This window comes from the organism of the source record quoted next, unplaced genomic scaffold (assembly GCF_019419815.1).
Source record: "Pyrus x bretschneideri cultivar Hongxiangsu unplaced genomic scaffold, Pyrus_bretschneideri_v1 Contig46, whole genome shotgun sequence".
NCBI lineage: Eukaryota > Viridiplantae > Streptophyta > Magnoliopsida > Rosales > Rosaceae > Pyrus > Pyrus x bretschneideri.
In genome coordinates this window covers 2010715-2025586 of record NW_025999783.1, presented here as the reverse complement: position 1 = coordinate 2025586, position 14872 = coordinate 2010715, and the positions used below count along the sequence as shown (strand labels likewise).

The 14872-nt window shown below is 36.9% G+C and overlaps 1 long non-coding RNA gene across 1 annotated transcript; it reads left to right on the top strand.

The window, feature by feature from the left end:
* The first annotated feature begins 2504 nt into the window (after window positions 1–2504).
* LOC125469814 lies at window positions 2505–3278 on the top strand. Its single transcript, XR_007252086.1, has 2 exons — window positions 2505–2966; window positions 3063–3278. It is a non-coding gene; the product is annotated as an uncharacterized LOC125469814 (long non-coding RNA).
* The last annotated feature ends 11594 nt before the right edge of the window (window positions 3279–14872 follow it).

Sequence of the window (14872 nt, the reverse complement as noted above, 5' to 3'; positions counted from 1 at the left end):
TGCTGACCTCTTGATCTTGCGATTGCGGCCTAGGAAGGAACAAATCTCGGCCTTTTGGTTCTCGAGCCTGAAGACAAGGCTGCTAGTTCTACGAAGTTCACGAATCATCTGCGTTGGATTCGGTCACGGTGATTATATTCGTGAGAGTATAAGCACGTCGAATTGACACCAGACTATATGGACACAAGTATTCAAAGGTAATGTGTGTCTTGATGGTAAATGTGATTCGGCCCTTAGAATGCCGAACTCCGAAACTCACTTAGGAGTATCCAATCACAAAACCACTCGGCGTTTAATGCGCCAAATGTCGTAACTCGTAACACCTTACTTCTATTAGGATTTTGAATTCAACCTCTTACTAGGCCACATTCACTTCCACTTTCCGGTATCCTTATCTGGCCGAGAATCCTTACTGCATCAAGACTTAACCACTTCATTCATCTGCTTCGCAATAGGGCCCACCTACTTCCTATTCATCTGGAATATTCTTTTCCAAACAGGGCTTGGCCGACTTTTAGTTAGGTGGCCCATGAACTAGCTAGTTTGTAGAAATCCTTGAATAGAGCTTCTGGGCCGAGAACAATTTCATACTCGGCCGAACCCAATAATTTTAGGTCCAAACACACTGTCATGATAAAAAATATCCCCAACAAACGCCACCTTCAATCCCTACCGTTGGATTAATCTACATAACTACTTTATAAACACCCCTTCTTTCTGCATTTTTTTGCTCGCTCAAATCCACTGTTCTGGCAAAGTCTAATTCCTCTAAAAAAATTTAAAATTTCTCTTTTTTTTCTCAGTCCTTTTTTGTAATGAATCCCAAACTTCAAACCCTATAGCTACAAAATTAATTTCAATAATCCAATTGTCAAAAATGTTTGCATATACTTTGAGATATTCTATGCCAAAAATGACAAAAAAGAAAGTTCAAAGATTAGGTAACAGACAAAATTATTCGACGGTTAGAAATGAAAAAGCACGATTTAATGGTCATTTTAACTCCGATTTGGTTTTACAAATACAATTCTCAACGCTAGCCGAATACGATGAATGAACTTGATCATCAATTTAAAATATTTACACTAGGGATACAATAAAAGCTTACATTCTAATTAATCGAAGTATATAATAAACTATAAGTGTTTTGGGATCCAGTCTTTTGACGAGAAATGCATTCTATGAAACTAGTTTCCACGATCGAATAGTCAAACATGTTTGCATATACTTCGAGATCTCCTATGCCAAAATACAACAAAAGCTTACATTCTACCTAATAGTGTGTAAAATAAACTCTAAATGTTTTGGAATCCATTCTGTAAAATAAACTCTAAATGTTTTGGAATCCATTCTTTTGACGAGACACACATTCCACGAAACTAGTTTTCATGATATTGGAAACCTTTGCCTACGAGCATTCCGCCAGGCAAAGATCTTATATGTTATAACCCCCAGGCAAAGGTCTTATATGTTATAACCCCCAAACCTCACTCTAACCCTGTGAACCACCACCACCACCACTTCATGCTCTATCTCTCAAATCTCTCATTGTAAGTTACCTTATCTCTTTGTATTATAATTTTTTTTTTAATTTAATTTTAGGATTTGTTAGGATATGTGAAATTGATTTTTTATTTTAATTTTCGATTTCGTGTTATTTGATTTTTTTTTTTTTTTCAAATTTGCGATAATCTCTGTGCAGTGTTGATAATATTGATAATTTGTCGGATTTGGGATAACCTTGTAGGATTTTTGTGGTTGTTTTGATTGTTTTTGGTAAGGTGGTGGTGGACTGGGGTGGGGTACGAGGGTTGTGGGGTGGTGGGGCGGGTACCATGGTGGTGGTTTAGGGGATGGGGTGTGGGTGGGTGAGTGGTTACGGGGGTGGTTTTAGGTGGGTGGGTGGTGAGCGTGGGGCACGGGTACGGTGGCGGGGGATGGGGCTTAGGGCTTAGGTAGTGTACGGTGGTGATGGGGTGGGGGTTTCAGGGTTTAGTGCTTAGATGTTCGTAGGTGGTTTTAGGTGGGGGTCTTGGGGTAGTTAATTAGGTTGTAAAATTTTGAAACTTTTAGGTGGTAAATTTTAGGGAATATGTGAAATTTTGAAATTACGAAATTGTAAAAATTGTTAGATAGTGAAATTGTGATTTTAGGTGGTAAAATTGAGAAATATGTGAAATTGTAGGAAGTTTTCGAAAATTTGTGAAGTTTGTAGGAAAATATGAAAACTTTGTGAAAATTTAGAAATATGTGAAATGCAGTTACGTTATAATAATTTGTGAAATGTAGTAAAGTTATAATAATTTGTGAGATGTAGTAAAGTTATAATAATTTGTGAAATTTGTTTAAATTTGGTTAAATTTTAGAAATATGTGAAATTGTAGGAAATTTATGAAATTATGATTTTTTTTTCTTTCATAGATGTCTTCGCGCTTGATCACCAGTAGCCGTCGATCAACCTCCGCCCCTGCTTAGAGTGAGAGGTTAGCAGCTAACACCACCCAAACGTCTAGCGGGACCTAGATAGCACTGTCGAGTCGGTTTCCAGTGCTAGTAGTTTTGTGCCATTGGAGCAGGTGGCCGGATCTTCTAAGAGTCCTCATAGCTGCAGACGCCACGAGCCTTTGGTAGCCCCAGCTCATCCCACCCTTCTCAGGGCAGCCCTAGTAGAGAGGTCAACTTAGCAGTCGTACAACAGGTTAGGACGAAGAGCTCTCCACTGGGTTGAAAAGCAAAAAAAAAATCGAAAAATTTGTAGAAGGTTGGTGAGCAGATGAATCACTCAGGTCACACAAAAGCGGATCTGGGTTGAATACCTCTTGAGTCACTGATGAGCAAATGAAAAAGTTAACAGTTTGTTGATTCACGACATAGGTCCCGTCATCTGCACCAAATGCCTTATAATCCCCGTTTCCTAGAAGACGCACAGCTCCAAGGTCAGTGCCGAGATGGACATACTACTTTCAGTAAGTGTACAACTTTCTTAATTAATTAATTTTTTTTCTTTACTTTTTTAATGTGGTTTTAAACTAAAAAATTTGGATTTTTTTTGGGAATTTTAGGCCAATTTCGAGTGGCACATGGTGGAAAATGATTATGTTAAGTACATAGACTGGTTGTGGAGCGAGCGATGTGAGAAGTGGAAGTACCGGCTGCATAAATATTATCAGACTTGTGCGTCACCTAAGGTAGCTCCTAAAGATCCACCTGAGGAGTTTGTGGAGAGGATGGGCTAGTGGAATTGGCAGTGCACTCATTTTCGGAGCAAAAAAATTTAAGTAAGTTTTATTTATATTTTAATTTTAGTTCAATTTTTATGTTTTTTTTAAGTCAAGTTTAATTAATATTTTTTCAATTTACAGAAAAAATTGGCATCAAACAAAGGTAATTGGTAGAAAAAGCTGTACCTTCATCACTTCGGTTCTCGACCCTTATCTTATCGGGTCAAGGAACAGCGTGCTACTGGTTCACATTTCCCAAAGGTGGGGGTTTTGGGGAAAATGCATTCCAATTATGGCAACCAAGTCGCGAATGTCATTTTTGTAATATTCCGTTCTATGTTTTAATTGTAAATCTCATTACAATAAATAAGGTTTAAATTATAATCGATAATCTTAGTTGGTTTCCCCTGTTTTTAATAGGCTTTTATGATGCAGAAGAAGGACAAGTACCTCATCAATATCTCCCAGCAACAACTAGGTGTGCCTATGGAAGAGCTAACACCTAATCCATACTTCAGCATGTGGAGCGCTCCAAAGAGAATAAGCTCAGCTCCAAAAAGAATAAGCAGCGCCTCTGGGAGAGGCTGCTACGCGCAACCGAGAATTAATGCGCATATACTTTACTTTGCTATGGTGACCCAATCCTTGTTAGCTTCTGGCATAAGCATTTCCGAGTCCTCGACCGACCTTCAGAAGCCATTCCCCTAGTTACCGCAGCATCTACCCGAGTAGTTTACGTTTATTTATTTAGTTTTTTTAAACATAATTGTATGAAAATTTTTATTTGAATGTAACTAAATAATTTTTTTTAAAGTTATAAACAATTATAGCTTTCTAAATTAATCTAATTAAATATTTATTATAAATATTATTTTTTTCATCATTGTCTAAAAAATAAAAAATATATATTAGCTCAACGAACTATTTTGTCGAGCAAACATTATGTTATTTTAGCTCACTCTCCCACTCCTTTAATGTAAATAATATCGTATGTTAAAAAAAAAAATTGGTTTCATAGAGTTGGCCTGACAAAGTTTTTGTTGGATCAAGTTTACAAGATTATTTAATTCTGTGCAAGCGGCGGAATATCCTTGTTGGGCAAGTTATTTCGTTGGATCAATACGGTCAACGCACGTTTGCGCGACGAGTGTATTCCTTAGGCTAAATCCATTTCACCCGATGAAAATGAAATCTTGTCGAGTAAGACTTCAAGGGATCAATTTTGAAATCAATTGGCGAAGTCCGACAACTTTGCTAAAATTGACCATGCTTGCTCTACACAAGTAATCAAAGAGTTTCCTATAATCTTAGAGTCCTTATAATCTAAGGATTGGCATGCGCCGCAAGTAACCGCTCCTAAGAGGATGCAATATCTACTTCCTAAATATCCTCTAGGATTGTCCTCATTTAATAAGGATTCTACTATCCTAAAAGGTCATCTCCTCGACTGGTACAAATACACCCTTCTAGGTTTCTTCTCTATTAACGCAATTCATGCATGCTTATTCTCTTGCTTATTGGTTGAGTCTTAATATTGCTTACTAACTTGACTGTCGAAGAGCCTTTGATTGGCACCCCCCAAGTCTTTGGCTTACACATGGTTGTGTGTTCTTTTACAGGTAAACGAGTTTAAGCATTTCCACCACTTACGGTGGTGTGCAAATTTGGTTTCAATAGATAAGAAAATGTATAATGTAGCATTATGTTTTCTTTCCTACAACGATTGGTGCATCATTTTCTTCTTTGACGGTTTCAATTTTTTTTTTTCAAAATAATTATTTGACAAAATACCTCAGTGAATAACTGATTTTTTTTTTTTTTTTTTTGCGCACTCTATTTGTATCTAAAAAATTTATAATTAACACTAAGACCCCAAAGTTCAAATCTTGGATTCATCGCTGGGTTTGAGTATTAAGTTGTATTTAGACAAATGAAATTGAAATGTGAATGGAATTAGAAATCAAGCAATGATAGTATTGTACAAGCTTGGTTGAATGGAAATTTGAAATGAAAATTAGTTGAAAATAATCCCATTGCGTTGCATAGTTGGAGTTTGAAGAGACATTCGAGACATTCGAGACATTCGGAGTTTCAAAAAGTGAGACCTCAAAAATTCAATAAGAGCGGCACGTCTAGAAAGTACGGAAAATTCTAATGCGAGGAAATTAACCATTTGAGTTCATTTGAGTTTCAAAGGATGATGGAGTTTTTAGCGATGAAATATTTGTTCCTACTAAAACATTTTATTCGCGAAGATGAATATTTGTTTCCTCAGCCTACATATTATTCGCGAACATGCATTTCGTCATAGAATATTTTTTTTGGTCAAACGATAAAATTATTAGATTAGGGAGTTCGAATCCACATCATGGTGCACTAAGTCATCGTATGCTAATCATGCTATAGTGTTTTGGCTCAATGTTTTCTAGGCATATATTTTTTTTAATGGTTGGTTGAAAAAGTATAAAGAGGGGAGGCTACCTCATCCCAAAGTCACGGTATACTACATGTTTCTTTAAGGACTTAGGTCATCTCCATGTGGAGGGGGTAGACATAGCCCTGTGTAAAACTATAGTCCTGCAAAAAATTATTTTTTTAATGAACAGTGCCACACTATATTCATATATCATCTCCAACCGAAAAGACAAAGTATAACTGCCTCAATAATTTATTAGTTTTAAGTTATTATTTATATTTATTAGTTAATTTAATTAAATTACTATTTATACCGTATTAAAATAAGATTACTAATTAAATTACTATTTATATTTTTTGTGTCACGTGTCGTCAAATGGGTATGAAAAGAGTGTTTAAGGTTAACAGTATGTGAAAATTTGAAATAAAATAAGGTAAGATAGTATGTAAGAAAAAAAATTCATAGTAAAAATTCAAGATAAAATTAACAAACACAACAAATTAAGGAGAAAATTAAAAAAAATCATAGTAAAAGTTCATCTCGGTAACTTCATGGGGTCGCAATGAACTCAACAGCTCGATGCCCTAAGAAGCCAAAGCTTAAGCCATAGTGACTCTGTGGGGTCGTCTGTTTTTTCAAAGCAGCATGCCAGCTAACAGTACTATGGCTAAAAGTTTTGCAAGACGCTTCAAGCAAACAAAGTTTTAAGAAAAACAAAGATGGAGCAAAGCAAAGAAAGCTGTCGATTAGCTAAAACTTCTGTAAGATGCTTCAAGTAAGCAAAGTTTCAAGAAAAACAAAGGTGGATTAAAGCGAAAAAAAGCAGTCTATTAAATTTCTAGCAAGTCGATAAACTTGCACGAAGGTCATCAAAATTCGACATAGGCTAAACAAAACAGATTGCTCATTAGCAGCTTGGATGATCTTAAGCTCTCCAGCAACCATCCCTCGTCCAGCAGCCACTGCGCACTCGTTTGCTCATCTAACACTTCATCTTCAACAACTCCGATCTTGGCATCTTCAACTATTCCATCTATAGCAGTTGAGCAATCAAACTCGAGCAGTTCCCTCATTTTTGGCAAGCATCACAGATGTAGCAGCAGTGGAAAGAGCAGGCTTTGACACTTCTTTAACAGCTGTATCCACTTTTCCAAGTGATAGACTTTCCTCCCCATTTCTCGTAGTGGTGAGCCTTTCAAAAGCTGATCCAGACTTAACCATAACTGGAGACTTAACTTTATCTCTGGACCTAGATGCTGGAAACAGTTTGATGTCAGGCTTTCCAAAAGTAGCAGAGTCCCACGAGCAGCAGAATGACTTCTTCTCAACTGAATGTCCAACAAGCAAGCTAACTTTTTAGCAAGGCTCTACGCCTTTTTCACAACCCTTTCCCTTGGTCCATACTTGCCAGCTACTACACCACCTACAGCAGTTCCATGAGTTACCTACTTGCACGGCAACCTTGTGGCTGCCCTAACACCATCATTGGCCCTGCCGATACACTCTATTGAGCCCCAAGGATCCAAAGAATAAAGAAGAAAAAAATTAAAATTTTCTTACCTTGGCCCCACATGTAGATGAAAAATGACGACGACGATCACTCTTCATAAGGGCAAGCAAAGAAGAAAACTAGAAAAAAGGGTCTACAATATCCTCTCACCTTTTTTTTTCTTTTTTTTTTGTTGAAATATCCTCTAGCCTTTTCTCTCTTTCTTGTAAGGATAAAATTGTTCTCCAAGTTTATTTAGCCCTCTGCTTAAGACAGGCTTAAGTAAGTCTTGGTGGCAATTGGTCTCACTTTCATATGAAGACTCTATTTCTAAAACAAGGTGGAAGATCAACATCAAATTAGGAAAAACAATTTTCTGCACACCTAGCAACTTGTGATTTCTACACCTACTGCCATTTTCTGCTTGCAACCCATCAGGTGTGAGGCATATGCTTAGCCAAAAATAATCCCAAAAGTCCAGAAGACGATACATGGACTTTATCTCAAGAAGAACAAGATTGTCCTCATTAAATGGTCAGGGCTCTCAAATACTACCACGTGCAGCTCAACATCCCTAAAGGTCCAAGCATATGACTACGATTACTTAAAGCTCCCATGCTCGTGCATTGAAAAGTCAAAAGTATTAAAGATAAGGATTAATTACTAAATTCTATATTTAATACAATCCCAATTGAAGCTCAACTCAATCAAGTAATGAATCCCTATCACTATCAATTAGGGATACTTCCACCATTTTCCCAAGGTTTTTTCTCCTGATTAATATCTTGGGAATATTCTTTCCTCATGCATTCAAAGGATGACACACCTTGGCAAATATGATGCCACCATGTTTAGGGCAAAACCCTAACCCCATGGTCGGCCACCTCCTCCTATAAATAACTCACTATTTTCAGAGAAACTAACTTAGGCATCAAAGATACATTGGCCAACCCCTTCCCCCACCTCAAGGGCGGGTGAAGCTTAGGTCTTTGATCAAATGTGTTGATTGTTTTGTAGGGACAAATTTGTCAAGACTGAAGACGGTGGAATTTTTTCTACCACAATAAAGAGTCTTATTTTTGAGAGTTTCCTTAGCATTTCTCTAAAATAAAAAGCCTTCCTAGGGCTTCAGGCCAAATGACAAACACGGAGAAGAGTTCCTTCTTTTTTAGAGCCAATGTCTCGAAGAAAATGAGAGGAAGGTTGCTTGGGTTTTTAATATAAAACCTAGGGATAGGTTTGGGAAATACTTAGGGCTTCAATCAAACTTTGGGCTCTCTAAGAAAGTAATTTGGAAAATGTTTGTAGAAAAACTTGATGGTAGAATCAACGGGTGGGCTAAGCATTTTCTCTCAATGGCAGGCAAGGAAACTTCGATCAAGGCACTACCTGTTTATCCCGTATCATGCTTCAAACTCTCGTAAGTTTATGTAAGGAAATCGGAATTCTGTTGGCGAAATTCTAGTGGTGTGGCCAAGATGGCAAGAAGGAAGTACATTGGGTGTTATAGGGGAAGTTAACATAAACGAAGCAAAGTGGTGGTCTTGGATTCCGGACTTTACTAACTAGAAACCCTAATTGCAAAAATTTTGTAGGAAAAATATCATTCAGGGCAACCTTTCCTTTCTACAAAGATTGGAAGGAAATCCTCTTGGGGCTCGAAAGTGTTAGAATCTGTAAAAGTTTGATAGTATTTGCAGCAATTCAAATCAAAGAGGAAGAACTTAGAGAGAATGAAATGAAAAGATAGATGAAGAATCATCCAAATCTTAGAGAGAGCCAATGTGCTCTTCTGCGTGTGTTTTCATTTCATCACAACAATACAAAAATAACCGTTAGAGAATGAGAGAATCTAGGAGAGCCTATGAGCTCATACAACCCTTCATTATTCATTACAAGAATTTATGAGATCTTGCCACTTGCTCACATTTGAGCCTAATACATTAAGAGCTAATCTCAACCATTGATTCATAACAGCTTTTTTTCACAAAGACTAATAGCTTGGTAAAATAAAGAAAATGACAGTTTAGACCTTAATCAACCAACACTCCTTTCTAAGGTCTTAAATGAAATTACTCCAAGCTTGTCCCTCAAGTTACAAAACATGTCTTTAGCTAAAGCCTTGATGAAAATATCAACTAGTTGCTCTTCACTCTTACAAAATTGTAGATCAATTATTCCTTCCTAAATTGCATCTCTAATGAAGTGAAACTTCCTTTTAATGTGCTTAGACCTCTGGTGGAACACAGGGTTCTTTGACATGGCAATGGCAGATGTATTGTCACATATCAAACTGGTTCGCTCGATTTGTTTTTCACCAAAGTCATGTAGCACAAATCTCAGTCATATGGCTTGAGTTGTAGCTTTAGAGGCACCCATATATTCAGCTTCTGCTGTTATAGTGCAACACTTTATTCATTCACAGAGGCCCAAGAGAATGCACCATTGCCAAAGCTAAAAACATAGCTAGAATTAGATTTCATGTCATCTTCATCTCCATTCCATTCACTGTCATACAAACCTATGAGCAAGGCTACATTTCCCTTCTTGTAGTTGATTCCATAATATATAGTCCCTGCTCATATCTTAGAATCCTCTTAGAAATGCCAAAATGCTTGGTGGAAGGGCAGTGCATATATCTGGCAAGTACATAAGCAGAGTACTTGATGTTAGGTCTTGTTGCAGTCAAATACAAGAGGCTACCAACAGTTTTCCTATACAATTCTTCATTTGCAAGTTCACTACCATCATATTTCCTTAGCTTGTCAGTGGGACGTAAGGGAATTGAGACAGACTTGCAATTTTTCAACCCAAACTTGTCAAGTAGACTCAATGCATATTTCTTCTGGTGAATGAAGATACTCATTTCTTGTTGAATAACCCCAATTATAAGAAAGTGATGTAACAGGCCTAAATATGTCATATCTTACTTGCTCATCATGTCACATTTGAAGTCCTCAATCATATGTGGACAACTCCCTGTGTAAACAATGTTCCACATATATGGAGACGATCAATGTTCCTTGTCCTACCTTATGCTTCACATATAGAGTACCTTCACTAGGATTGTTTTCAAACCCACACTGCAACAAATAAGTGTCAATGTTGCTATACCAAGCTCTGAGAGCTTGTTTCAGCCAATACAAGGTTTTCTTCAGTTTATACACCTTATGTTCCTCTCACTTAACAATGAAACCATCAGGCTGGTCAATGTACACCTCTTCTTTAAGAACCTCATTTAGAAAATCAGACTTTACATCTAAATAAAACAATCTCCACTTTTTCTGAGTTGCTAATGCAATGAGAATCCTTATAGTGTCCAATCTAGCCACAGGTACAAAAGTATCATTAAAATCAAGCCCATGCCTTTGAATGTACCCTTTGGCAACTAGTCTTGCCTTGTGTTTCTGTATAGAGCCATCCAAATTTAATTTGGTCTTCAAAATCTATTTTACTCTAACAATGGGTTTGTCACTTGGTTTATTAACCAATTCCCAGGTGCCATTCTTCTCAATCATAGATATCTCATCCTCTATTACTTTCTTACAAGCATGATCTTGAGAAGCTTCATTGTAGTTTTCAGGATCAATGACATTGAGTCTACACTGAGCAAACATCTCATTCAAATTCCTCCACTTCTTTGGTGTGTTATCATATGTCTCAGTGACTTGGATTCCACACTTTCCATTCACAATTTTAGAATCAACTTTGTGTACATCAGTGGCATTATCAACACATGTGTTTGGAGATTTCAACTCAGAGGCACATATGTTAGACCCCTCACAGGCACCATTTTCAATCTCAGTTATACTCACACCTTCATTTGCATTTAAGTAGGGCAAATGGATATGAACTATCTCCATATTCTCCTAATTAAGCACATCAACTTCATCAAAGATAACACTTCTGGAAACAATGATTTTGTTGCTTTTCAGATCAAATACCCTGTAGCCCTTCTCTCTTGTCCCATATCCAACAAATACACCTTTATGGTGTATTTCATTTAGTTTTTACCTTAACTGAGTTGGAACATGAGTGAAACACACATAACCAAAGATTCTCAAATGTTTTACCCCTGGTTTTCTACCACTGAACTCTTCAAAATGAGTTTTGTTCTCTAACACTTTGGTAGGACATCTATTCAAAAGATAGATAGCAGTGTGAACTGTTTCACCCCCAGAATTGAAGAGGTAGCTTTTTTTCATAGAGTATGGTTCTTGCCATTTTTACAATGGTATGATTCTTCCTCTCAGCAATGTCATTTTGTTGGGGAGAATAAGCAACAGTTAGCTACTTTTCAATACCAACATCTTCACAAAATTCCTCAAACTCCAATGATGTGTACTCCCATCCTCTGTCACTTTTGAATTTCTTCAACTTGAATCCAGTTTGTAGTTCAACCATGGCCTTTAACATTTTGAAAATTTTAAACACCTCAGACTTGTTCTTCAAGAAATAAACCCAACACATTCTGGACTTGTCATCAATAAAGGTGAGGAAATATCTACTTCCACCAAGTGTCTCACACATGGGTCCATAAACATCTGAATGAACAAGCTCAAGTGGAAAAAATGCTCTCCATTTCTGTTCTTTGTCAAAAACTACTTTGTGAGCTTTTCCAGTAGCACAACCTTCACACACTTGATTGTAGTTTTTGAGATATGGCAAACCATACACCATGCAATTTTCCTGCAACATTCTCAAGCTATCATAATTCAAATGCCCAAATTTTCTATGCCATTTTCATGAGTTGTCTTCAGTAGATGCCCTATTTGCCATAATATAATCCACAAATTCAAATATCAGAGGGAAGCATCTATTCCCCTTCATTTGCACAGTAGCAACATGGTCTTATAACTCTCTGTCACCAAATATACAAGCCATAAAGTCACCAAATACAAGCCAGTAGCCATGCTCAACCATTTGACCCACACCGAGAAGATTCTTATCTAGACTAGGTACAATTATAACTTCTGGTATGTACCTTGTTCCTCTCTTAGTCTTCACTACAAGAGTTCATTTGCCAATTAAATCAACTAGATCTCATGTGCCCACTTTTACCTTGCACCTTGTACTTCTCTCAATATTGATAAGTAGTGATTCAATACTAGTCATATGGTTACTACAACCACTGTTTAGGTACCAATCTCCATTATTACCTTGCATAGGGGCCTTATGGCATGCATAGAACATCATTGCATTATCCTGGACATGGTTCAAATAGTAGACAGCTTGAGTTTTCTTTGGTTGATGGCAATCATTCACCATGTGCCCAAACCTATTGCAATTGTGACATTTGGGTTTCCCCTTGAACCAGCACTCTCCATAGTGAGCCTTATCACAAATCTTGCATTTCTGTTTACTACCATCAGTAATCTCACCTTGTCTCTCAAGCTGATGAGTTTTGTTTTTCCACTTCTTGGGTTTAGACTTCCAATTTTTCTTCCCCTTACTGTGATTTCCCTGTACAAATGGTATATTTTGTGTATTTGATGCAAGACTCATACTAGAGAAGTCATGCTCTGAGCTTGTAGCATCATCTCCATGTCTACTCAACCTAAGTTCATAGCTCTTAAGAGATCTAACCACCTCTTGCACAGTCACAATATTCAAATCAGAAGTTCTTTCAATCACAACACAAATTGGATCATACTTACTAGATAGGTTAATCAAAACATTTTGAACCTCTCTTTGGTGAGTGAGAATCTCACCATAAGATTTCATCTGATGAATTAGTTCAAATAATCTAGTAAGATAGGCAAATAATGATTCATTTTCTTTCATCCTCATATATTCAAACTCACGACGCAAACTTTGAAGTTTAACACACCTTACCTATTCATCGCCGCGAAATTCCTCTTGGAGTAGATCCCAAGCACCCTTGGATGTCACTTGATTCACGATCTGAGGGAAGATCTCTTTAGACACAGCGCTCTGAATGATTCCTAATGCTTTAGTGTCTTTCATGAATTGATCCTCCATATGAGTATCAAGCTCGTCGTCGTCTTCTCCATCATCATCCGATGAAGATGAGTCATCCTCCTTCTTTGTTTTTTCCTTTTCCTTTTTCTTCTTCGATTCTGGAGTAACAATTCATTTATCAACCAATTTATAAATCCCATAAGAATTGAAGATGGTGACCATTCTCACTTTCCAGAATTCAAACTCCGTTCCATAAAAAGTAAAAAATAAAAAATTTATATATTAAAAAAAAAAAGGGAGCTTATAGATCATTGCTTTCAGACCCAGCCATTGTAGCGTGAATCAAAATGAAATCGAGAGATTTCACGTTGGAATCTCTTGGAAAATTTCACAGAAACCAACACCCAGTCTAAAATCGACCCTAGGCTTTTGATACCATGTTAGAATCTGTAAAGGTTTGATAGTATTTGTAGCAATTCAAATTAGAGATGAAGAGCTTAGAGAGAAGGAAATGAAGAGATAGATTGAGAATGATCAAAATCTGAAAAAGAAGCAATGTGCTCTTCTGCTTGTGCTTTCATTTCATCACAACAATACAAAAATAACTGTTATAGAGGGAGAGAATCTAGGAAAGCCTATGAGTTCATCCAACCCTTCATTACAAGAACCTATGAGATCTTGCCACTTGCTCACATTTGAGCCTAATACATTAAGTGCTAATCTCAACCATTGATCTAAATTCGCACCTGCTATTTGCAACTCGAACCTATATGTGCATTGCACTCGGAGTCAACTCTGCAATCTGCACTTGCTCTTGTTTTGCGCAAATTGAAGAAATACCCAAGAGGAAGAAAAAAAGTAAGAAAGGAAAAGAAAATTGGAAGAGAGAAAAAAAGAAAAAGAAAAAAAAAAGAGAAAAAAGAATAAAAAGAGGAGGAAAAGAGAAGTTTGTTTATTTTGAGTTTTTTGGGCCACTTGCTGGTTGTGTGGCGCGCATTGGATGATCTGTGAATGGTTATAGTTGTTGTCTGGCTTACAACGATCGCTCGAGTGCTTGGACTGGTGACCACTCAAGTGACATTGAGAATGTGGTAAGTTGAATTTTCTTTTCTTGTTTGTTTAGGTTTGTTCTGAGGCTTGCAATTGGCATTAGGGAAGTTTGCACTAGCATTGGTACTGACATTGAAATCTTGCACTTACATGGATGGAATTTTGTATTGGAATTGGCATCAGAAGTTAGTATAAAGGAGCTTACATCCACATCATATGTTGGCAAACTCATGTCGTGTACCGCCATAAGTTTATTTTCACGTTTAGTTCCCGTTCATATTAGGGTTTCGTTTCCTTGCCTATTAGGGTTAGGTTAGTTTTCTATATATATAGTACCTTGGAGTTTTATAAGTGTTTCGACATTGTTGTTTGTTTAATAATATTTTTATAATTTATAGTCTTATTTGTCGTACACTCTGATATTTAACTATCATTGAAACGGATGCGAAGCTTATATGCGAGATGATCAATAAGGAGTTGGAAGTGGATGCAAATGTGGAGTGTATTCTCCATGACATATAGTCACTCCTGAACTCTTTTAGATCCGCCAAAGTCGTTTTTTGTCACCGAATTTGTAATAAAGCTGCCCCATGTTGTTCAATTTGTTTTCAAGAATGAAGGCTTCCATAGCTGGGATTATATTGGGTCGGCTTTCTTGTTCTATATTTTGGCAGCAAATGTAAACATAACAATTAGAATTTAATAAAGTTAAAAAATAAAATAAAATAAAAAAGCCTTCCTAGGTATAGAAGGAGGAACTACGGATTAAAGAAT